We start from the raw sequence: 22,626 nt of genomic DNA, 5'->3' as shown, positions 1-22,626 counted from the left end.
TTTGTAGGTGAGGGTAATGGATTCCAAGCTGGAGTATGTGGTTGCAAAGTTTCAGGGAGTGCTATTTTTGTAAGGATCGGGTATTAAGGTTTCTGAGGTTTGCCATCACTGCTGTTCCAATTGCTGGGAAGCCATAGGCTTAGGGAGTTGAGTAAATAAAGTTAAGAGGATAGAGGGCTAAGCGTTGGTCCTACATAGCCACAAAAGCAGAAACTGTCTGGTACTTGGGGTCCTGACAGTGAGGAAGGTGCCCTACTAGCAGAAGGGACCACAGAGAGAAAGAATTGCTTCCTAAGAACCTGGGTTGGAGGCAGAGAGGGGACTAAAGCAGTTCCTGGTTGAAGAGTGTGGAGTTATAGAGGAGCTGGTGGCAGCAGCCTGAGTCAGGACTGTCCATGCGTCAGTCCTCTCTGGATTGTAGCCTGGCCTTGAACTTGGCCTGGATGGTTAGAGACTCTTTAGCCTCCACAGGAGACTTATGCTCTGCTAGCCTCAACTGTTGGGGGAAAAGAATATACACAAGAGCAGGGACAGGGTGGTTTTGTTGCGGAAAATAACTCACATGCGGGAGAGGTGGCAGAGCACGGTCCTTCATTATGCGTGCGGGCTCAGAGGAGAAACCCCAAATTCTGAGCCCCAAACTCTGACCTCATGGGGTTTAAATAGCCCCGGGCTTCCTACCTACAGTGGCGAAGCAAGGTTACAGAAGCTAAATGCGGAAGTTAGGTCTAGCTACCTTATATGGGAAATAAAGGAACAAAGCGCAGGAGGAATTTGTGGAAGCTACAGAGCACAGAAGCTTATCATGGGGGTTTTCCTTTTCTGCTACATTCCCCCCTTTGATGCTATAAGGTGTTTTTATCCCTTTAGCATCGCTATATACCTGGCTATATTGCTGAGGTCCTTGGGAGCAGTATCAGCAACTGCTGATACTGGTGTTGGTACCACTGGAGGGCTAACACTTTGGCAGCTGCCCTACGAGTCACTGTGGCCCCAGGTGTTGGACCAAGGTCCGGAGGATGCAGGTGCCATATGCCTGACACCTCCGGGTCTGGTATCCTATGGTCCTGGATATCACTCCCATCCGGTATACCTTCCTTCCCCAAGTGCAGAGGGATTGCTGTGGCTGAACGCAACCTGATGGCATGTCAGTGGAGGAGCTGAAAGCTGACCCTGGGTGATAGTAAGAGACCACTCTACCACTGATCATAATCCTATGCCCGGGGGAATTACATTTGCAGGCTGGGGCTGAGACAGGGGCTGCATTTGTTAAGCAAAGCATACAATAAACCCAAATGCAGAGACCAAACAGAGATAAACTATTCCTAGGGTGATCCGCTCCATGGGATTCCATTCTGCAGGGGTCACAGTCACTAGTCCAATTCCCAATGCTCCTTCGAAGATGCCAATTAAAGTCAGGTACCCTACAGAACAATGGTCCATTCCTTGGTGCCTTCTTTACTGGCTGGCATCCTCCAGTGCCTCAGCGAGGGTATTCTAGGTGCAGGCCTAGTCCTCGGGTCCTCAGGATCTGCTGCTGTTTTGGCCTGACTGTAGTAGATCCAAGGGGTGACTCCCACAACCTAGGCAATGCTAGTGGCAGCAAGTCTGTCCAGGGCAGTCCAGTTTCCTGGTACAATTTAGCTAAGGTTCCATTTTCCATCCGTGCCCCTGATCATGCCATGAGTATCTCCAACAAGCCTGGTTGCTGAGTGCTGCGCTGGGCGACACACCGGAACCCTGAGGGAGCTTGTAGGCTGCTGGGGCAGGCGAACCCGATGGAGCACCGTGAAGGGCCATGACAGAGGACTGCTCGGACGGCTGTGGGGGCACTCCAGATACACAGTGCGTGCCCTCTGCAACTTGGTGTGAAGAGTAGGAGTGGGTTCGGGATGCGCTTCTGGTGTTCTTTCCTTAATTCAGCCAGGTGCTTCAACAGCGTGTGCGTTCCCTCCCAGCACCGTTCCTGGGATGGGCCGCCAGGAGGAGGTCATTCGTCCATGTACTGCAGAATTGTCAAGTCCGGCCCTCTTAGTGAGGGGCTTCAGGTCTCCTGCTAGGGCTTCCCCAAATAAGGATGGGGAGTTCTTAAACCCCTGGGGCAGTTTAGTCCAGGTCAACTGAGTCTTGACCACTGTGTGCAGATCTTTCCACTCAAAGGCAAAAATGGGTTGGCTGGAAGGTGCCACAGGAATGCAGGAGAAGGCATCCTTCAGATCAAGGCAGGTAAACCACGTTGCTGTTGGGGGAAGCTGGCTCAGGAGGGTGTACGGGTTTGGGACGACCAGGTGGAGGGTGATGGCTGCTTCCTTGACGGCCCGCAGATCCTGGACAGGCCAGTACCCGCTCCCATCCAGCTGCCATCATGGGTCTGGGCAGGTGTGGCCCCATGTTATGCAGCCAATCTTCTTCAAGCTCCCACGCAGGTGCTGTAACTCAGGGGACCTGCCTCCCAGTCACCTCTTGGGCGGGGGAGTCTTTATCTCCCTGGCCCAGAGCATGGCCACAGCTATTCAGTGGCCAGCCAAAGGCCATAGGTATGTTAAAACACCATGCTATGGATTAGCTGCAAAGCTGCCCTGCATATTCTTGCTCTGTGTGCCCCTTCCCCCAACTCACACCTGTGGGGGAAGGGGTGAAGACATCTTAAAATCTCATGGACACCTTGAGTTCTGGACCCCATTTCAAATGCCCATTTGGGGTCCCCCCTCTTGGCTGCACCTTATAACAATCCCTCCTTTCAGATATACACCCACTTTAAAATCTTTTAAAGGACAATGGACGAAGATCTCATCTTCTTGTAACTGCCACCGGCTGGAAATGGACATTGTCCTGCCTACCCGTGGGTCAGGGGTGCCCTGAAAGGGGAGGGGTGCAGCACAGAGGGAGTCCTTCCTGTAAAGGGAAGGACCTTACAGAATCCTGGTCAGTTGGCTGTCACCAGAAAGTCGCAGGCTTGGTGTCCAAAGGCTGGCATTACTGGACCGTTGGCATCCTGGTCATATTCTGGAGATGACAGATTTTGAAAGAGTTGGAAGGCACAATTAAATCATAACCACTAAATGACAAAGGCAGGAACTTAAGTAAAGAATGGCTTATCTGGAGGCAGATGTACAAAGCATGCTACACCTATCCAAAACACTTGTGGCCCATTATACTTCACTCGGGCAGAGGGGAATATATTAGGATTTCCCTCCTTCCAGATATCTGAACGCTTCCTGTCCAAGCTATCAAGACAGAAAAGGGAAAATCAGTTGTAAAGTGAAGCCCACAGATCACCTGAACTGCTCACCAACCCAACTGATCAGTTCAGCCAAACCATTGAGTTTTAGGGGGCGATGATGAAGCATGGGCTCCTTAAGTGAGGCCTGTATTGCAACCACTCACTCAGGTAATGAAGTCATGGGCATACGTCCTATGAAAACAGAAGAACACACAGGTTAATTCACACAATAGTCTCCAGACCAGTCTCTGTACCTGTGAGACTGTCTTTTGGGAAGACATTCAGTTGCAAGGTCCTTCCTGCAATGACATTTGGCAATGGCAATTTGACAGGTTCTCCATACCTGTAAATTGTATATCTTTGATGATATTACAAAACCAGTTTCAACTTTTAAACAAAAAGACACTCTTAAGCTGTGTCATTCTGGTGTCCAATACTGAGCATTGTGATTTTCCTTGAACCACAATTTTTCTCCTTAAGATCACCCTCACTGTTACTAAAGGGACTACTTTGAGTTCCGCTTTTCATTTTGACTGTTCATTTGCATAAACACACCAAGAGCAGCCTGGATCACTTATGATCTTTAATTCTGCTTTGCTGGAACTCACACAGGGAACCTTTAGATTGATTTCTCAGTCCACCCCTCGGAGCACAGAAGCAGAGCCACACATTTACCTTGCGGTTTCGCCTGTACCAGTTGTTTCACTCAGATCCTTGAGGCTTCCATTGTGCCCACGGGGTTTTTTTTTGGCCATCTTTCATGAAAGCAACCTTCATTCCTTCCCTGGAAAGACTGCCATGAACTGCACAACCAACCAAAGTACCAGGCTTTTCTTGTGGGCTTACACTAGCTTCACAAGTCAATCCCAGTTCCTCAGGGCTTTCTGGTGATGACCAGAACCCATACATGCCTCCTTCAGGTGTGACATTCCAGTCAAAGTCTTGGTTAACAAAACCACTATTAACGACTGGTCTTATTGGTTTTATGCAAAGAAACCTTATGTCTTCACTCACTTCTTCAGAATGCCAAATTCTGGAGGGATCAGTTAGGGAGAAAAATACAAAGTATGAAGGAAAATCCATTCCCTTCTGATATCTACCAGGCTTCTCAAAACTTTTACTTCCACAGACTTTCTGCAACATTTACAAACCCTCTATTCTTTCTTTCATACAGCTTCTGATATCCACCAAGATTGCATCTCCATGCCTTATACCTTTAATTACCAACATAATTCCTTCCTAAAACTTTTACTTTTTCATTTATCTTTGCAGTTTTCCACAGACTTTCTTCATATATATATATATATATATATAATATTTTTTATTTACTTTCCTACAGTGTGAAGTTTCAACCTTCCCTGGAATCCTCAATTTCCTTTTTAGAGCAGATACAGAGCAAAATCCAAAACACAGAGCTCCAGAACAATACACAGGTAGGGGCATTCTCTTGTACCAATGCGTCCATCGGTGCCTCACAGAGACATGCTCCTTCAGGCCTGGTCTCTTGGCAGAGACATGCTGCTTTGCCTCTGGCTGAAGCACTCATCAGCCCCAAATGACCCTTCCTGGGTCCCGAGTGGCAAAGGCAATCTCCCCGACCGGTTACAGGCGACCTTTCTTAGGTCTTACAGGTGACCTTAAACAGGTCTTTAAGTACAGAGGGTTTCTGATCAGAAACAACAGCAATGTTAGAAATTTGCTCTTTTCCCACAAAACCAGAAAACAAGTAGTTGAGGTTTCCTTTACTCCAGGTTTAAAACTTCACATTCTTTATACATAATTTTACTCATTCAGATTTAACCATCATTCTCTTTTAATCCTGGTTCCTTTCCCACTCTGGGAAGGACTATACTTAAACTCAGCATGTGGCATCCAAAAGTCCCTGGAACTGCAGGTACCTTCCACTAAAATTCCCTAGATTTGCAGGGACATCCTGCAGTTTTCTGAAGCTCAGACCCTGCAAACACCCTGCAGGTCAGATGTTCACCCTTGGGCCTCAGTTCACGTCTTTCAGAACCAGAGCCATTCCTATCAGAACCAGTTACACAGAGAACCAGACTGATGTGGTGCCCACCCAGCAGCAGCATACAGCCTATATTCTGAAGAGAACCCTTAGCCTGGCATCTTGCCCAGTTCCAAGATGGAGGGGCTCTCATGTGACCCATCATCCAAGATGACGACAACCATGCACACTCCACCCTCCATGGTGGGGCACCTATGTGGCTCATCCTCCATTTTACCCAAAATGGCAGCTTACCCACATGGCTTGCTGTCTCATTTCCAACATACATGCAATATAGTACTGTGGCAGAACCCCGCCCCCCACCCCATGATGAATTCTCCCAGTCAGGGCGGACAGACAAGGGAAGGGACTCTCAGGTCGCCCACCTGGCCTCTCCCTTCTCGGGGCACTTGGGGTTCCATCTTAGCTGAAGCTGCCCGTGTAGAATTCGGGTTAAACTCTCAGCCGTTATGCCATATGACTGACCCAGGAACCGCAGGTGAGGGCCCAGTCAGACTCTGTAAGCCTGGCCGGCTCATGGAGTCACAGATACATTCACACACACAGTCACACAGAGTTTACAACTTTTCCTCCCCCAAGTAGGAGTCCGATGGTCTGAGCCTTGGCTCAGACTCCTGGATTTTTCCAGTTGAGAGGTGATCAGCCTCTCTCTGGTCTCGGGTCTGGTCCTAGGGGCACTTACTGATTCCGATTTGGCGCCTCCGACAGTTCGTGATTCGTCTCTCCCCCTCCGCCTGGGTCTCAGAGCGGTCGGGGATGCAGCACGGGAGTCTCCACCCCGGGAAGCCCGAAACAACTGGGGCATGTGCTCCTTCTGTGGCAGGGCTCCCCCGCTGAGCCCCCAGTCATCTTCACTGGAGGCAAAACGCCTGCTCGCGTGAGTCGTTTCCCCGTCAGGGAACCAAAATGTTGCAGAAAATAACTCACATGCGGGAGAGATGGCAGAGCACAATCCTTTATTACTCTCGTGGGCTCAGAGGAGAAACCCCAAATTCTGAGCCCTGAACTCTGACCTCACAGGGTTTAAATAGCCCTGGGCTTCCTACCTATGTGGTGAAGCAAAGGTTACAGAAGCTAAATGCGGAAGTTAGGTCTAGCTACCTTACATGGGAAAAAAAGGAACAAAGCGCAGGAGGAATTTGTGGAAGCTACAGAGCACAGAAGCTTATCATGGGGGGTTTCTTTTTCTGCCACAGTTTGGGGTGGGATAGGGTTTTAGGGTTTTCATGGACCAAAGTGATAGCAACTACCATAGTAGACAAGCCTGTTTCCATGCCAAAAAACAAACAAACAAAAACATCTAGAAGCAAAGTAGCAAATCCAAGAACAAAACCTAGAGAGGTGGCCTAATATTTTAGGACTAGGGTTGGAATATGAGAGCATTGCAATTTGTCCCAGAAGGAATGAAGGAGGCAATAGAAGGAACCCTCAGCTTCTAGTTCTGCAGCGGTGCATTAACAACAGGTCCAGGAGGTAGCATGCCGGGCTTTGGCTCGGAAAGAAGAATGCCAATTCCTCACTTACCTACAGTAGTTCACTGAGGGCCAGGCTCACTGAGCTAGACTATGGAATTTTTACTTAAGGGAGGTCCAGATGGAAAAGGAAGGGGTGAAGCAGGCCCTGCCTGCCCAGGGGGTGCTGGGAAGAAGAGCAGGGAGAGCATTACTAGCTGAGTAAGGTCAAAGCAAAGGGTGAGTGGCCTGTGGCCACCTGGCACCCACCTGCCCCTTGGCCACCCTTCAAGGGCAGGCTGAGGGGTCACTGCATCTTAGTTTTTCTTGACCTGCCTTGGTGCCCACATGCTGTAGGCAGAACCCAGGAGAGGCCAGGTGTTTGGCTGCAGAGGTACCTAATATAAAGGTCACTTCAGTGTGGACACCAGGCTGGACCATGTGGAGGCCACAGCTGGCTTAGAGTGTCATCAGAAGTGCTACATGGGCCACAGAAGGAGCTACAACCCTGCATCAAGGTGGCAAAGATCCCCACCCTGAAGACCTGAGCTGGCCACATCTGGGGCCTGGGAGAGACCCTCTGTTATCAAATGGGACTGAACCTTAAACCAGACTGTGCATTTGGGCAAGGTTTTTATTTAAACTATAGATAGAATAAAGAAATTTTATTTCTTCTACGTCATTTCAATTGTGTTGGTTAGGTGTTGCATCCCTGCCCCAGCAGCCACCATTGTCACCAGGAACTGTAGCACTTTAAGGCCAAAAGGCCTCCTGAGCTGCCAGCATCTCCTGGTCCTTGCCAGGGTGTTTATGGTGTCATCAGTATTAAGAAACAGTAACGTGCTGACCAAACCCACTAACAGCCTTGGCCTGAAAGTCCTACATCCTTCTAAACAATGCTGGACCCATGGTCTACAATTGGTGAGCCAAACATGCACACCTGGGCCTGGCTGCCCCTCCCCATGCCCCCAGCCTTAAAGTCCAAATAATCCCTGGGCCTGGGTCAGAGGAGCCTCCTCAGGGTCTGTTAATTGACCTTCCAGGGCAGCTGACAAATCTTGTAGGCAGGAGTTTTGAGTAGCCACAACCAGAGGTAGGTAAGAGCCATATAAGCCAGAGGTGGAGATCAGGCAGCACACTAATCCCTCCTCCAGCAGCAAGGGAGCCTCAGCTCAGACTGAGCATGAAAAAACATCTAATCCCAACAGGTTGCTAGAGCCTGGGAACTGTAGGGAACCTCCCTGCCTGGTTCCAGACGCTATAACCCCCTGTGGCTAAGGCTGAGTGAGAGACCTTGAGAGCCTAAGCTACTAGGGAGACAAAGCTTATCTCTCCAGCAGAGGCATGGCCTCTGCCCCCTTTACTTCACCCTGCTTGGACCCAGGCAGATGACTGGTTAGCCAAGGAAAGGTAAGATTCCTCGAGGGAGGGATGACTTAAGACAGGCACGGTCATGATGGGGCCATTAGGGAAGGACTTGGGGGACTATAGAAAAAGGAGGTGATGGACCCTCACCCCTTTACTTTAACATAGCCTGGGTCCTCATTCTGTCTGTAAAAAGTCTCCTATCTCTTGGCTGCCTTACTTCCCCTGCCCAATTTAAGCCTGAAATAATGCCAGAGGGTGGGGCAGCCCTGGGCAGGAACGGGAGGTTCCCCAGGGCAATCAGGCCTAAGAAAGAATGCATAAAATCTTGTGAAACCTGCTTTGCTAAGAATGCCCTCAATTTTCTGATAAGGGTTCAAGAGCGAAGTGAGTTTGTTTCCCAAAGTTTTATGGCCCTTTGGCTATCTGACCCTGACTCAGAATAAGCCCTCCACACCAGTTCCTTGAATGTTATCTATTGTTTAGTCATTACTGCCTGACAGTGATTGATAAGCTTTACCTGTGTTCCTGTGCAAATTAAGCCCAATAAAAGCCCACTGAGGAACAGGCTCAAGACCCTTCTCCTCTGAGAGACTGGCCACCTTTCCTCCCCAAGCAGATCATGTCTTGGTAGACTTATTCCCATCCAAGACAGCCGGGGGGCAGGGGACTCTGCCGGACAAAGCTCCCCGCCAGGGAACATCCTGACTGTGCTCTTGGCCTAGGAGTGTGTCTACAGCGGGTCTCCTGAGCAGGGGTGATGGCGCAGTGGTGGGCAGCCAGGACACCTGAGGAGGGCTCGGCCAGCGGCCTAGGCATAGTGGCCACGTCCACTGGGAGAGGAAGTATAGGGTGTCGAAGGCTGGAGCTCAGGCCATTGGGACCTTGCCCATCTTTCTGCCATCCTTAGCACCCTCATGGTCACAAGAGGCCAATGCTCCTCTAGGCACCATACTCAGAGGGAAGGGACAGAAGGCCCAATGGGGTAGACTAGGCTCTTGTAAGCCCAGCACCTTCTGCTTACATGCCACCAGCCAGAACCACCTCATGTGCCATCCCTGTGGAGGCAGGGCCTTTGTGCTGGCCCCTGAAGTGCTGGCCAGGCTCGGTAATTCAACAGCAACCAAGAGGGATATGGCCTCTGCCACCAGCGCAGTGTGATCACGTAGGTTGGGGCAGTATGGCGTGTTGGGAAGCATGCAAGAGAGATATGAATCCCATTCCGGAGGGGGCAACAGCAGGGAGAGCTTCCTGGAGGTGGAGACGTCTGAGCTAAGACCTAAAGGATGGACAGAAGTGATCTGGGGAATGAGCCAGGGAGGATGACCAATGACACAGACAAGGAACCAGGAGGAATCCAGCTTCAGTGCCCAGAGAGGACCATGCTGCAGAAGAAGCGGAGCCACACCAGGCACACGGGGCTCTTTGGGCCACACAGAGAGGTGTGGGCAGCTATGGGATTCAGTGTGGGCTGGAGAAAGGCCTTGGCCTGCAGGTGGCACAGGCCAGGCTCAGGGCAGAAGGCTAGTTAGGAGACTAGTGCAATTAGAAAGTCAGGGATAACAGAGGCCTGAGCTCATAAAATGACAGAGATGCAGAGGGTACCTCAGAGACAGACCCCCCAGGGCTCAAAGACTAATGAAGAGGTGTACACAGGTTGCTGGACAGGGAGTGACCGATAGCTGTAGAAACCAAGTGCAGATGGCCTTCAGTGAGGGAGGGACACAGGGAGGAAGCCAGCTCTAGGCAGAAGAGGCATGTCTGACTAGAGAGGCTGGGTCCCAGCCTGTCCACCTCTTCAGTGGAAAATGTGGGTATCTGGTCCAGGAGCCCAGCAGAGTTCCTCTGCCCTCCCAGTCAGGCCACCTGCACAGAGGCCATCAGTGCAGAGGCCATCACCAGGGGAAAAGCCCTCCTGCCACTGACAACCAGAAAAACAGGTGAGGGATGAGGGATATGCAGAATGGGCCGTGTTTCCCGTGGGCCAGCCTGGACAGCCAGCCTTGGGTGGGCTCCTGGGAGTCTCAGATGCTCTCCCAACCCCATCCCATCGCCCTCCTGTCTCCCAGTACCACCAGCATCCTGACTCCACTCCGGCCAATCGTGAGCTTCTGAGGGTAGCAGGGGAGGTGGCAGCAGCATATCTGGGCCTTTCAGACTGCTCCCCGAGGGATGACTAAAGGCCAGGCAGGTCCAGCCTCTGATAGGGTGCCCGATGCCCCCATGGTGGGCTGTGGTGCAGATCACACTGACCAACGCTCTGGCCCATCACAGATGCAAGGGGGGTGGTTCGGCATCATAACTCCATAGTGGGAGTTCAGCCACCCCAGGGCAGATGCAGAGAACTCTGTCCCTGGCTCCTTTCCAGCCAGGGAGAGGCAGAGATCTGGGTTTCTGTTGTCCAAATTGCCATTGGGAACTGCCCAGGAAATTCTGTTTTCCAGAAAATGAGGGGCCTTCAAGTCTTTGGGGGCGGGGGGGGGTGGGGTGCAGAGCTCCTAGAGTCCAGCCCCTGTGTCCCAGAGCCAAGCAGGGTGTGGCAGGGCAGCACAGCCACTGCTTCTGGAAGGACACGGCCACAGGGCCTATCCTGAGACCCCTCTGCTGGCCTGTCCCAAGAGCAGATGTGCTACAAGCATCTGCTAATAAATCTTTTCTCTTGACAAGCCTGAGAGGCTTTCGTGAAGCACCTACACAAGAGCAGGGAGGATGGGGAGGAAGAATCCCAATGGGCCCCACTGAGGACAAGGGTTTTGCAGGACTAGGTAAGCCCAGTGGACAGGACCCCAGGGGCCAGACCACAGATGGGGGCAGAGGAAAATGGGGTGCACCGGGCCAAGTCGCTTGAGGGATCAAGGAGTGGCTGCTTTAGCTTTCTTACCTGTATAAATAGGTTGGTAATTATTCATTCATTCACACATTCATTTACTGAACAAATATTTTCAAGCCACAATTGAACAAATGTTTTCAGATATCTGCCCCTGGAAATACATCTATGAATAAGACAGACAAGCACCCACCTCTCAGGGACTGATTTCTGGGTGGCAGGCTCGGGGACAAAACAAACACAAAACAAATTACATTAGGTCTGAAGCTGTGGATACAATGAAGGAATAAAACCAGAGGGCAGGATCACAGAGCCGCAGGAGGAGGCAGGCAGCTACTGTTGGAGGAGGAGGGAGCCAGGTGGGTAGGGGAGGCAGGGCTACTCCAGGCAGAGGGCACAGCAGGCAGCTGGGGCCCAGCTCCCTCGGTGGGGTGCTGGGAAGCTAGAGAAGACGACAGGCCTGGCATAGCCCTCATGCCTGCAGCACTGCCATTGGGAAGGAGACACCTTGGGGCATTTAAGTGTTGGTGGTAATGGACCCAGAGGGAAGCAGAGGATAACAAGGAGGTGGCATGGAATGGAGGGGAGGGTTCCTCTCTGTTGGTTGCTCCATTCTGTGTGAAATGGGAGATTCTGTGTCTGCTGAGAGTTCCAGACGGGGGCTCTAGTGAGGGGCTAACTGGAGGCTGACTAGGAGCCTGCCTAGCCTGCTAGGGACACGTGCTGGTGGAAGTGGTGCCCTGCAGCTCAGGGAGCGAGGCCAGCCAGGCAGTATTGATTTGCAGTGTTGATTTGATGGAACCGGGGATGTGGCCAAGAGGGTGGGCGGAGAGGCAGGCCCAGCAGCCAGAGGCACAGAGGATCGGAGGGAGGCCAGAGGCCCCGTCAAGGGAAGAGAAGGGACCCAGGCATGGGAGTAGAAGTGGGTCACCCTCCACTGGAGCAGAATCAGTGGTGGGAGAGGCTGGGGTGGCCTCAGTGCGGTGTGTGGCCCCAGGAGACCGGCCCAGAAAGAGGCTGCCCACACAGCAGCCTCACCTCCGTGTCACCAAGCACTCAAATCCTCCTCAGGCCTTAAAACCTCAATTCTAAACATGATCCCCACAAGCACCTGAAGAAGAAAATTGGGGAAAAAATTAAATTTTTACATATGTTTAAACTGTCATAAAACTAGTCATTTATAGATTTTCATGAGTAACCAGAAACTTTTACAAAGTACTTTGTGTTATAATGAGAAAGATGGGGGAAGGAATTAGCATTTATTTAGTGCCTACTATGTGCCCTCTCTCCACCAGTGGGCAGCAGCAGCCCCCATGTCGCCCCACTGCCACCCCCCAGTTCTTGGCCACTCCAAGTGAGACAGCTTGGTGAGCTCACAGGACAGCCCCTGAACATACCCTTTGCCCTGAGACACATCCTGTCCCCACTGGGCCCAGGAGTGGAGGCACAGTGCTGTTGGCCTCCTCCTTCTGACTGCCTTCCGAACCCCATGTAGAGTTTGAAGGAGACAGGATGAGGTGCAGTTGGTGCAAGGTGTAGGTCTCATTGGCCAGGGAAGTATAGGAACCAAAGGCCGTGGGGGTAGGAGGGGGTCCCCCTGCAAGGAGTTACACTGGGAAAGAGAGGTGAGCAGCTGGGAGAGGCTGAGGCTAAGCCTGAGTGGGCGGGGAAAGGGCGATAGTCCAGGGCTGTGCAGGGCTGGGAGGCACATGCTCCACCCCCACCCCCACGGCCCTTCACAGCTCTTCCCACATGGTTTTTGTGGCCAGATTTCTTAGTCCCTGAGCCCAGCACACCAGCGGGTGACTGAGCAGTGAGTCAATGGCAGCCCCATTGCTTGGCAGCTCAGGGCCTTGGGTAAATTCCTAACCCCTCTGAGCCTCACCACCTCCCCTGTAATATCAGGACAGCATGTCTTTCATAGGGTTTTCATGAGGAAAACAACGTGACAAAGCATTTCTGATTCCAAGCACAATGCCTGACACTTGGCCAGCGGCCAGCGCTCAGGAAAAACTGGGCACTCACAGTGGGATTCAGCGCTCAGAGAACAGGGAAGGCCCCAACCTCTCCCTCCGCCCCAGCTCCCCGCCCAGCCCATGCTTCTTGGTTCCACCAAACCACCAGCCTCTTTGCTCTTCGTTAGCCTCAGCTCCATGGGTCTGACCTGCCCTTCCCCTTGACACATGGCACCCTCCCACCCTCCTTTTCTCCATTTAAGGCTCCTGGCTACCTGCCCACCCACACGTAGGAGTGCCCTGAGGGCAGAGTCGTCCTGGCCAAGCACACGATGCCATTGAAGAAAGTTCTCCAGCACCAAGGAGGATCAGGTGAGAACACTGAGTCCCAACCCTGGAAGGGAGAGAGTCTCAGTGGCTAGGAAGGAAGTCACAGTTTTCCCCAGCCCCCAGGTTCCTGGATTCTGAGACCCCTCTGACCACCCCCTCCAACCGGTCCCTCTGACAGCAGTAGGGCTGTGGGGCATGGCTGCTGGCGGCAGCTGCCCGAAGTCAGGAGTCCTTCCATGCTCACCAACGCTGATTATCCTGACTGCCAGGAAGTACTGCAGCCACCATGTGACATCCATCCCTGCCTTTTTGGTAATAGAATTCTGCTTTTTAGGTGGAAAACAAGAGGTTGCACAATTCCACACTCAGCCCTGGCAGCCAGATGTGGCCATGGGACACGCCAGCAACAATGGCCAGGTGTGGAGATCAGGAAGCACCTCAAGGGGACGCGCTGCTCCCCTTCCCGGCCGGAAGGCAGTCGAGTATGGCTGCCATCTCCGACCACGAGGCAGAAGCCCTGTGGTGAACATGACGAAGCAACCAGATTGTCATGGTAGCCCCGTGAACCAGCCTGCACTGCCTATGTTAAGGTGAGGGAGAAACGTCTACCTTATTTAAATATGATGACTAAAAGTCAACATTTTTTAAAAGGTTTTATTTATTTATTTTTAGAGAAAGGGAAAGGGAGGGAGGGAGGGGGGTAGAGAGAGAGAAACATCGATTGGTTGCTTCTTGCACACCCCCAACCAGGGACCCAGGCTGCAACCCAGGTATGTGCCCTGACTGGGAATCAAACTGGTGACCTTTCTCTTTGCAGGCTGACACCCAACCCACTGAGCCACACCAGTCAGGGCAGTCATCACTTTTTGTGCAGGCAGACCTGATCCTGATACAGAGTGCTGTGATCCCTCCCACCCTTCTCTGTCACCGATACTGGTGAAGCACTTCCTGTGTGAAGAGCACAGGAGGCATACAGAAATACTAGAAGCAATTTAGAAAGAGCAAGGATGCCAAGGATGCAGCAGAAGGGGGAGGATTTGTCAGAGTCAGGGTAGGGGTGGTGGGCAGAACCTTCCAGAAGAGCAGGGGCAGCAATAACTCCCCATCCATCCCCATACCTGTCCCAGTTCTCCCTTGGAGGGTCCAGTACCACCCACCCCCAACCTTCCCACCTGCCCAGCATGGCTTAGTTCCCCTTCCTAATGAGGCACTGCTCTGGTGAAATGGTTGTCTGATGAGAGTCTGAGGCCAGCGGGGAGGGAGGGAGGGTCTCTCCAGACCTGAAGGTTTTTCCAAATCCAGACAACAGGTGTAGAGGTGACCGTGGGGCTCCCACCTCATTCCGGGGCTCCTATGCAGTTTACTTGTCTCACTTCATAGTAGTGGGCTTCCCGCTGGGTCCCCTTTGACTTCAGTTCAGTGAACGCATAGTCCTACTGTGTACACCACATGTGCACGTGTACAAAAACTCCAAGAAGGCCCTACACTGCAGCCCCAGGGTAGAGCACTGACAGGCCAGCCCAGGAGAGCAGCATGCTGCACATGTTTAACAACCAGCTCTCTGGTTGGTGGCGTTCGCAGATCCCTGTGGTCTAAGTCCTCCGCCATGACCAGTCCACGCTGCACACATGAAGTGCCTGGAAGTGGAGTTGGGAAGGCAGCTCAGCTCCACTGTCAGCACACCCTCGCCAGGGGCTTCTGGCACCAGCCACAGGTTCCCACCCTCACCACAGTGTCTTGGCCCTGAGCCCATAGGTTGCCTGGCCTGGGTTTGGCCCCTGGGAAGGCAGGGTCTGGGCCCTAGAGCCTCCTACCAGCGTGTACCTTGTCCCCGGCATATCAGTCACTGGCACTGGGTGGAGAAGCCTCAGGGTCATTCAGCCACAAGACACCCTTGGAGATGCTCACCTCCCCTGACTCCTGTCACCACCACCCCACCCTCCAGGCCTTGTCCCACTCTTCCTACTTTCCCTACATGGCTTCTGCTCCCCCTTCCAGCTCTCTTGCTCCTGGTCAAAAGGAACAATCCCCCAGCATTCGGAGCCTGAGCCTCCTCCCAACTCCAAAGCCCATTCTCTACCTCAGAGCAGGGACTCTGCTGCCCTGCCCACCCCTCACACACACACACAGGGCTTCCACACACAGCTGTCTCCTTCCTGGGCCCTCATCCCCTCACCCCTTTGGCCCTGCTGCCAACCCCCCAGACCCCCCATCTGTCCCAGAGAAGGCCTCCACGGACACCCTCTGAACATTGCTTGAAGGAGACAAGCTCTGCTGGCTGCCGTGAACTGCTGTCTTCAGGAAGGATGGAATGTCCCCTCAACCTTCCTGCCTGGCTCTCCCTGCACAGCTCCAGGCCACCCTGGCATCATCTGTGCCACCTCCAGGCAGCTCAGAGCCAGGCCTGGCGGCCTGGGGCACTGAGCCTGGTCCCCCAGGCCCCAGGCTCCAGGCTCCAAGGTGCCAGCCCCACAGGGGAGTTGCTTAATGACCTTGTAAGCAGTAATTACACCTCAGGGCCCGCTCTTAATAACCACTATTCTCCCTGTCAATGTGCCTTAATTGAAAATGAGTAGGCGATACAGTTGCTGTGAAGTTGGCTGACAAGTCCTTAACGTGATATTAATTGTAGTAATTAGTACTCACTTTGTGTTGGAGTCATCTATAAATAGGGGGTCTATTAGTTTAGCAAAAGAGCATGATTTAAAATGCAAATAAAAGCCCAATTACACAGATATATCACCCATCTTTCCCAGCAAATGAAGGGGAGGGAAGATTGCAGCCACTTTGAGGATACATTGGTCATTTCAGGAGCTCTGGACTCAACACCACCTGAGCAGCTCCTCTGGGACACTGTCCCTTTAAACAGGTTTGCTGGGCTCCCTCAGGAGGCTGTCACTCTTGGGAAGTCCTAGACTCTTTACAGTCACAACTAGTGGTCAGGCCCCCAAATAGCTCCTCCCCCTGCCTGCTGATTGGTTCCCTCAAGTGACATGCGAACACTTTTTAAAGGGACAGTAGTATAATGTACCTCTAAGCCCTGGAAAAATGGGCTGGGGCACGGGAGGGCTCTTCTTTTTGAACGCAGCTCTGCATTGTCCAGACAGAGTGAACCCATGGATACCATGTGCTATCCTGTGACTCAGATGAGTTTTAAAAAACCAGCCCCACAACATTGTTCTGAGGGTGAACAACTTACTCCCCACTCCTTCCTTCCACAAAAGCACTTGTGGAAGTTACAGCAGTAACACACACAAACTACACACACACAACACAGAATATTTCTCACAGGTTTTGGGCAAACATTGGAGGTGAAAATGACTGAAAATAGAAGGTAGCAGCTAGGGAGGTGTTAAGAGGGCTCAGCTTCAAGGCCAGAGGGGAGATTGTCCAGTTTCAGCCTTTACCTGATTAGAGCTACACTCTTCCCAGCACCTTCTCCCACACCTGCAATTCCAATCTCACAAGTAGGAACTCCTCTGAGGTGTGCCTGGAGACATGGAAGTTAGTCTTTCCCTCCCAGGGCAGTGGAGCTACCAGAGATCCAGTCTGAGCTCTCCTCGCACCCTCTGCCACCTGCCACCAGCCCCTTCCCCTCCCCAGAGCCTGTCATCCCTTAGGGACTGAGGTTGGTGCTGTCATGGTATTTGCATTTGAATGAGTCAACAACCACTAGGTAAAAGCAGCCATCCCCAAAAACAGCATTTGTCCATTCCAACAGGGCTTTTCATCATTGCTCAAGAAATGAGAGCAAAGCAGGCGATTTGAGAGTATTCCCTTTTAATTTATCTTCTATTTTATTATCCTTTTATAATACAATGCTTACAACAGGTGGTAGTACCTGTGATTTTTAATGCCCTATTTGACAAAACAAAATATTGGCAACTCTATAAGATGGATCTTTAAAATAGTTTTCAGAAATTTTTCCTGGACATAAAATACAAATGTCTGGGAGCTGCTGAGCTAAAACCCTGAAGCAGGGACTTGAGGCCAGATGAGTCAGCTGTGTGTGGGGAGAGGGGAAGAGGGGCCGGTGAAATAGGGGCATTATCGGCAGAGATTCCCCCCTCTCTGAAATAGCACAGGAAGACAGCTAGACTGTGGATAAGGACCTGCAAGGAGGCCCAGGCATTGTCCCATCTGAACTCCCTATATTACAGATGAGGAAACTGAGGCCCAAGGAGCAAAAATAATTGAGCCAAGCCACACAGCGAGTCAGGAGTCTAAGCTCTGTCCATCACATACTGAGTATACTTCTTACCTTTCCCCACCAGCTCTTTGTCCCTGTGTTGGTCTTCAAACAAGTGTCAGAGTAGATGTCCTAGGACAGGTGAGAAGTTGAAGTTCTACTTTTTCTGCAAACAGAGACAGTTTGTTTACTCCCAAATGTAAAAAACAGCCTTGCTGACAATCAGACCAAGAATTTCCCAAAGGAAGAGAGACCGTGCACAGCAGAGCACACAGACGAAGCTGCCCTGGGCCAGTCTCTGGGGAATGGTGCTTCCCTACCAGTGCCAGTCACCGCTGCTTTAGTCCTCCCACCTCCTGGATGGGAACTAAGATCCCTGTCACTGAATCGCTCTACTTCTTAGCGACACTCCACCCCAGACTGGCCTCTGTGTCCCCACCCTCTCCTCCAAACTATTCAGCCCTAACCAAACCCTCTAAGAGGCCCCTCTCGGAGCCCTCTTTTTGAGGTGCTCCAGAGGTTCTTAGGGTATGTTCTCTTTTGCTGCAGCTAGCTAAATTAATCAAACTTTTAAAAAAGATTTTATTTATTTATTTTTAGACAGAGGGGAAGGGTGGGAGAAAGAGAGGGAGAGAAACATCAATGTGTGGTTGCCTCTCACATGCCCCCTACTGGGGACCTGACCTACAAGCCAGGCACATGTATTAGACTGGGAATTGAACCAGCGACCCTTTGTTTCTCAGGCTGGCACTCATTCCACTGAGCCGCACCAGCCAGGGCTAAATTAATCAAACATTTTTGATTACAGGTGTGTTCCCCGTGATATTTGGTTGTTGGGCTTTACACATCCAACAAATGCTTGAACCACAGTGTTCCAGCCAAGTGGTGTGAAGAAAAGCAATGAATATTGAAACTGTGTGTCTTAAGCATGCACATATAACATGATCAATGGAGCAGAATTGAAAGCCCAGAAATAAAATGTGTCCATGGTCAACTGACTTTCCACAAGGGGGCCAAGGCCATTCAGCAGGGAGAAAGAATCACCTTTTCAACAAATGGTGATGGACAACTGGACAGCCTCATGCAAAAGAACGAAGATGGAGCTTTACCTCACATCATATACAAAACTTAATTTAAAATGGGTCGAAGACCTAAATGTAAGAGCTAAAACTATAAAATTCTTAGAAATATTTGATGATGGATTTTTGACACCAAAAGCACAAGCAATAAAAGTAAATTGAACTTTATGAAAATTAAAAATGTGTGTGCTTCAAAGGACACTATCAAGAAAGTGAAAAGACAACCCATACAATAGGAAAATATATTTGCAGATCAGATATCCAGTAAGGGAATTGTATCTCAAATAGAGAACACTAACAACTCAATAAAAAGACAATTTTAAATGGGCAAAAAGTCGGAATAGATATTTTTCCAAGGAAGATATACAAATGGCCAATTGGCACATGAACACATGCTTGACATCATTAATCTTCAGGAAATTAAAACCACAATGAGATATTATTTTACATTCACTAGGATGGCTATGATCAAAAGTCAGATAACAGCCCTGGCTGGCGTGGCTCAGTGGACTGAGTGCCAGCCTTTGAACCAAAGGGTTGCTGGTTCAATTCCCAGTCAGGGCACATGCCTGGGTTGCAGGCTGGGTCTCCAGTAGGGGGCACACAAAAGGCAACCACACATTGATGTTTCTCTCCCCCTCTTTCTCCCTCTCTTCCTCTCTCTCTAAAAATAAATAAATAAAATCGTTTTTTGTTTTTTTTAAGTCAGATGGCAAGTGTTGTGGAGGATGTGGAGAGGCCTAAACCCTCAAATACTTGTGATGGGAATGTAAAATGGTGCAACCACTTAAGTTTTTAAAAAACATTATTATTTTGAGAGACAGAGAAATATCAATTTGTTGGTCTACTTATTTATTCATTCATTGGTTGATTCTTATATGTTCCCTGGTTGGATGGACCAGGGATGGAACCCACAGCCGTGGTGTATTGGGATGAGCTAACCAGCCAGGGTTGTTCAGCCACTTTGGAAAGTAGTCTGGCATTAAAAGTTAAACATAAAGTTTCCATTTGACCCAGCAATTCCACTCCTAGGTATTGTGGATCCTGAGAAAGAATATACCTACTAAGAAGGGTCCCTGGTAGCTAACTCAGCTCAAAAATTTAAAAAATAAATAAAACAACCTAGCAGTCATTTCTATACTGAGGTCTCTCACACAAACTGTACTTCAGGAAAAAGCCTGCCCTGAACTATCTGCCTCTGCCCTGAACTGCCTGCCTGCACTGTGCTCCTGCCATATGAGCCAGCTCTTATAAAGGAGTCCCTGGAATCCTGTTTCAACCAATAGGACCGAGACTTTTCCTGTCCAATAGAAGCTATGTAGCTATATCCCTATCAGCATCCTCACTGACCAAAGTGGCTCCATTATGACCAATGAAGGCAGTGCCTTTTGGACCAGTCAGACTCCAAAGATTTGGAATTCTCATTTGCATAAGGACAACAAATCAGGAATCAGAGGCAGGGACTTCTGTCTAAGATGTCTTGCCAAGGCAGAGCAGAGCAGAGCTCTCTAATAAGAGAGGGCCTCCCCCACGATCACCAGGTGCCAGGGCTGCCTAATAGCAGTGCTGTATCACAACTGAGCTGTCTGTACTAAATAAAATTTCTTCTTCACCTCCCCCCAAATTGGGGATTCCTGTTGGCACTGAATTGGTTAACAGTTTATAATCAAGAGAAATAAAAATGTATGTCCACACAAAAACTTGTATACAACTATTTATAGCAGCATATTTATAATAGCCAAAGGTGGGAACAACCCAGATATTTAACTGATAAACAGATAAAGCAAATGTGGTATATTGTGCCATGGAATGTTATTCAGCCATGAAAAGGAATGAAGCATTGCTTCATGGTACAACATGGATGAACCCTGAAAACATCATGCTAAGTGAAGGAAGTCAACTACAAAGACCACATATTATGTGATTTATATGAAATGTCCAAAGTAGGCAAATCTATGAAGACAAAGTAGATTAGTGGTTGTGTACGGCTGAGGGGAGTCATGGGGGCAGTAAGTAGAGAGTACACGGTCTCTGTTCATGTGATGACAATGATCTAAAATTGACTGTGGTAGTGATCACCCGTACAGTGAGTATAGTAGTTCAGTATACTATTGAATTTTACACTTTAGGTGGATGAATTGCATGGCGTCTGAATTACCATATTTTGCCATGTGTAATGCTCACTTTTTTGCCTAAATTTTTGAGGGAAAAATAAGGGTGTGCATTATACGTGGAATAACCCTGTGTATAATGTACACAAAACCATGGGTATGCATTATACACAACAAAATATAGTATATCTCAATAAAACTGCTTAAAAGGAAATAGAGCCAGGCCATTCCCCACAGAGGCTCCATTTTAGAGGAGAAGGTTTGCACGGAACAGGTCACCCACAGATGTAGCTCCCCGTGGACACGCGGGCTAGAGGAAAGCAGAGGACGGGGTCGGGCTGCATTTGGAGGGGGCTAGGGAACAGGTGTCAGGGAGGCTGGCTCTGGGGAAATGACTCCTTTGATATCTTTTTTTATTTTATAGCTATAATGAACTTTTTTTAATTTCTGGCCATTAGTTTATTCAACACAAAATAATCCCTCCAGCTTTACTGGAGTGGTTGACCATGTGCATGACCAAATCTACCTGTGAACTACAATTTGGCTGCTGACCCAGCCCCAACCTGGGCTCTCTTGTTGGCCCCAGGGGGCAGAGCAGTCTCTGTAAGTGCCTCTGTCCGCTTCCCTTCCTGTGAGTCTTACAGGCTGCTCACCCTCGACCTTGGGCCTTGGCCTGCCAGTCTCAGGCCGGCTACGGCGCAAAGTGGCAGGCACGATCTCAGGGGGCAGGTGGAGGTGATCATGGAGATGCCCTCGCTGGTAAGGTACCAGTAGAAATACCCCCAGGCAAACTGTTCCTTCACGTAGCCTCGTGAGTTGAGGGACTGCACAGCCTTCGTGACGTGAAGATTAGGCATGTTCTTGTCTGCCAGCTTGGGGGTTTGGGCATGTGCACATCTTTCTTGGCCACCATCTCTCCCTCCTTAAAAAAGAGTTCCTAAATGGCACTCTGCTTCTTCTGGGACATCAACATCACACTGGGGTCAGAGCTGGAAAGCAATTGGGTTGTTTTTTTATATGTCAACATTCACCCATTTCAAATGCACAATTTGGTATTTGGTAAATTTACTGTGCGGTGCACACCATCAACCACGACACCGCTGAGAACATTTCCATCACCTGAAAAGACTGTCAGCCCAGACACAGTTGGTCCCGGTCCTGTCAACACTGGTCAGCTTCGCTTCTACAGACCTGCCTTCCTGGAAGTGTCGTAGTGGGTCATAATGTGATGTCATATGTTTAACTTCTCAGTATGTGTTGAAGGCCCATGTTGTGGCATGTACCAATAGTCCATGCCTTATTTTCGGTGAATGGTGCTCTATTTTATGGATAGACCACATGTTGTCCATTTACTCACCAGCTGAGGGACAACCAGGTTGCCTCCCGCCTTTGGCTGCTGTGCATAAAGCTGCCGTGAACATTTCACACACAAGTCTTCGTGAGGATGTGTTTTCATTTCTCCTGAGTAGATGCCTGGGAGTGGAATTGCTGAGTCCCATGATAAATTTAACTTTTCAATAGACTTTGTTCTCCAAAGGCTCACCATTTTACCTTCTGTGGGGAAGTGACATCTCAGCCAAGAGCTAACAGATGAGAAGGAGCCAGCCTCACCTGCCTGAGAGGAGCAGCGATGCAGGCAGGGCAGGCAGGGTGCACGTGCCAGGGCCCGAGGCCTGGAGGTGAGAGCTTTCCCGGATGGAGGAGCTGGTTCCCTTAGGAAACATGGGTGAGATTCTTCATATTTAGCTGCAGAAATACAAGAACACAGAAGAGTCTGAGAGAAGGAGGCCCTAAGGGTAGGGCGGTGTGAACACTGGATGAGAGCAGTGAACACGAGACAACAGGCGTGCGTGTGATGGCTGGGAGCTCAATGCGGGCTGCCCGCAGGACCTGGGCTTCTCACAGCGTGGCCGCTGGGCTCCAAGGAGTGTCTGGGAGTGAGCCTGCCAGGAGACCCAGGCAGGAGCTGTGAGGCTTCTAATGCTCCAGCCTTCAAAGTCACGCGACATCACTTCTGCCATGTGGTTTGGGCCAGCGCAGGTTCCAGAGGAGAGGACTATACAGGAAGCAGGT

The 22,626-nt window shown here is 50.4% G+C and overlaps 1 pseudogene; it reads right to left on the bottom strand.

The window, feature by feature from the left end:
• Window positions 1-21,041: 21,041 nt before the first annotated feature.
• LOC123816648 lies at window positions 21,042-21,526 on the bottom strand (annotated as a pseudogene).
• Between the last annotated feature and the right edge of the window lie 1,100 nt (window positions 21,527-22,626).

The sequence above is a fragment of the Phyllostomus hastatus genome, unplaced genomic scaffold (assembly GCF_019186645.2).
Source record: "Phyllostomus hastatus isolate PE091 unplaced genomic scaffold, TTU_PhHast_1.1 phas_contig_1048, whole genome shotgun sequence".
NCBI lineage: Eukaryota > Metazoa > Chordata > Mammalia > Chiroptera > Phyllostomidae > Phyllostomus > Phyllostomus hastatus.
This window is presented reverse-complemented; position numbering and strand designations above follow the sequence as displayed.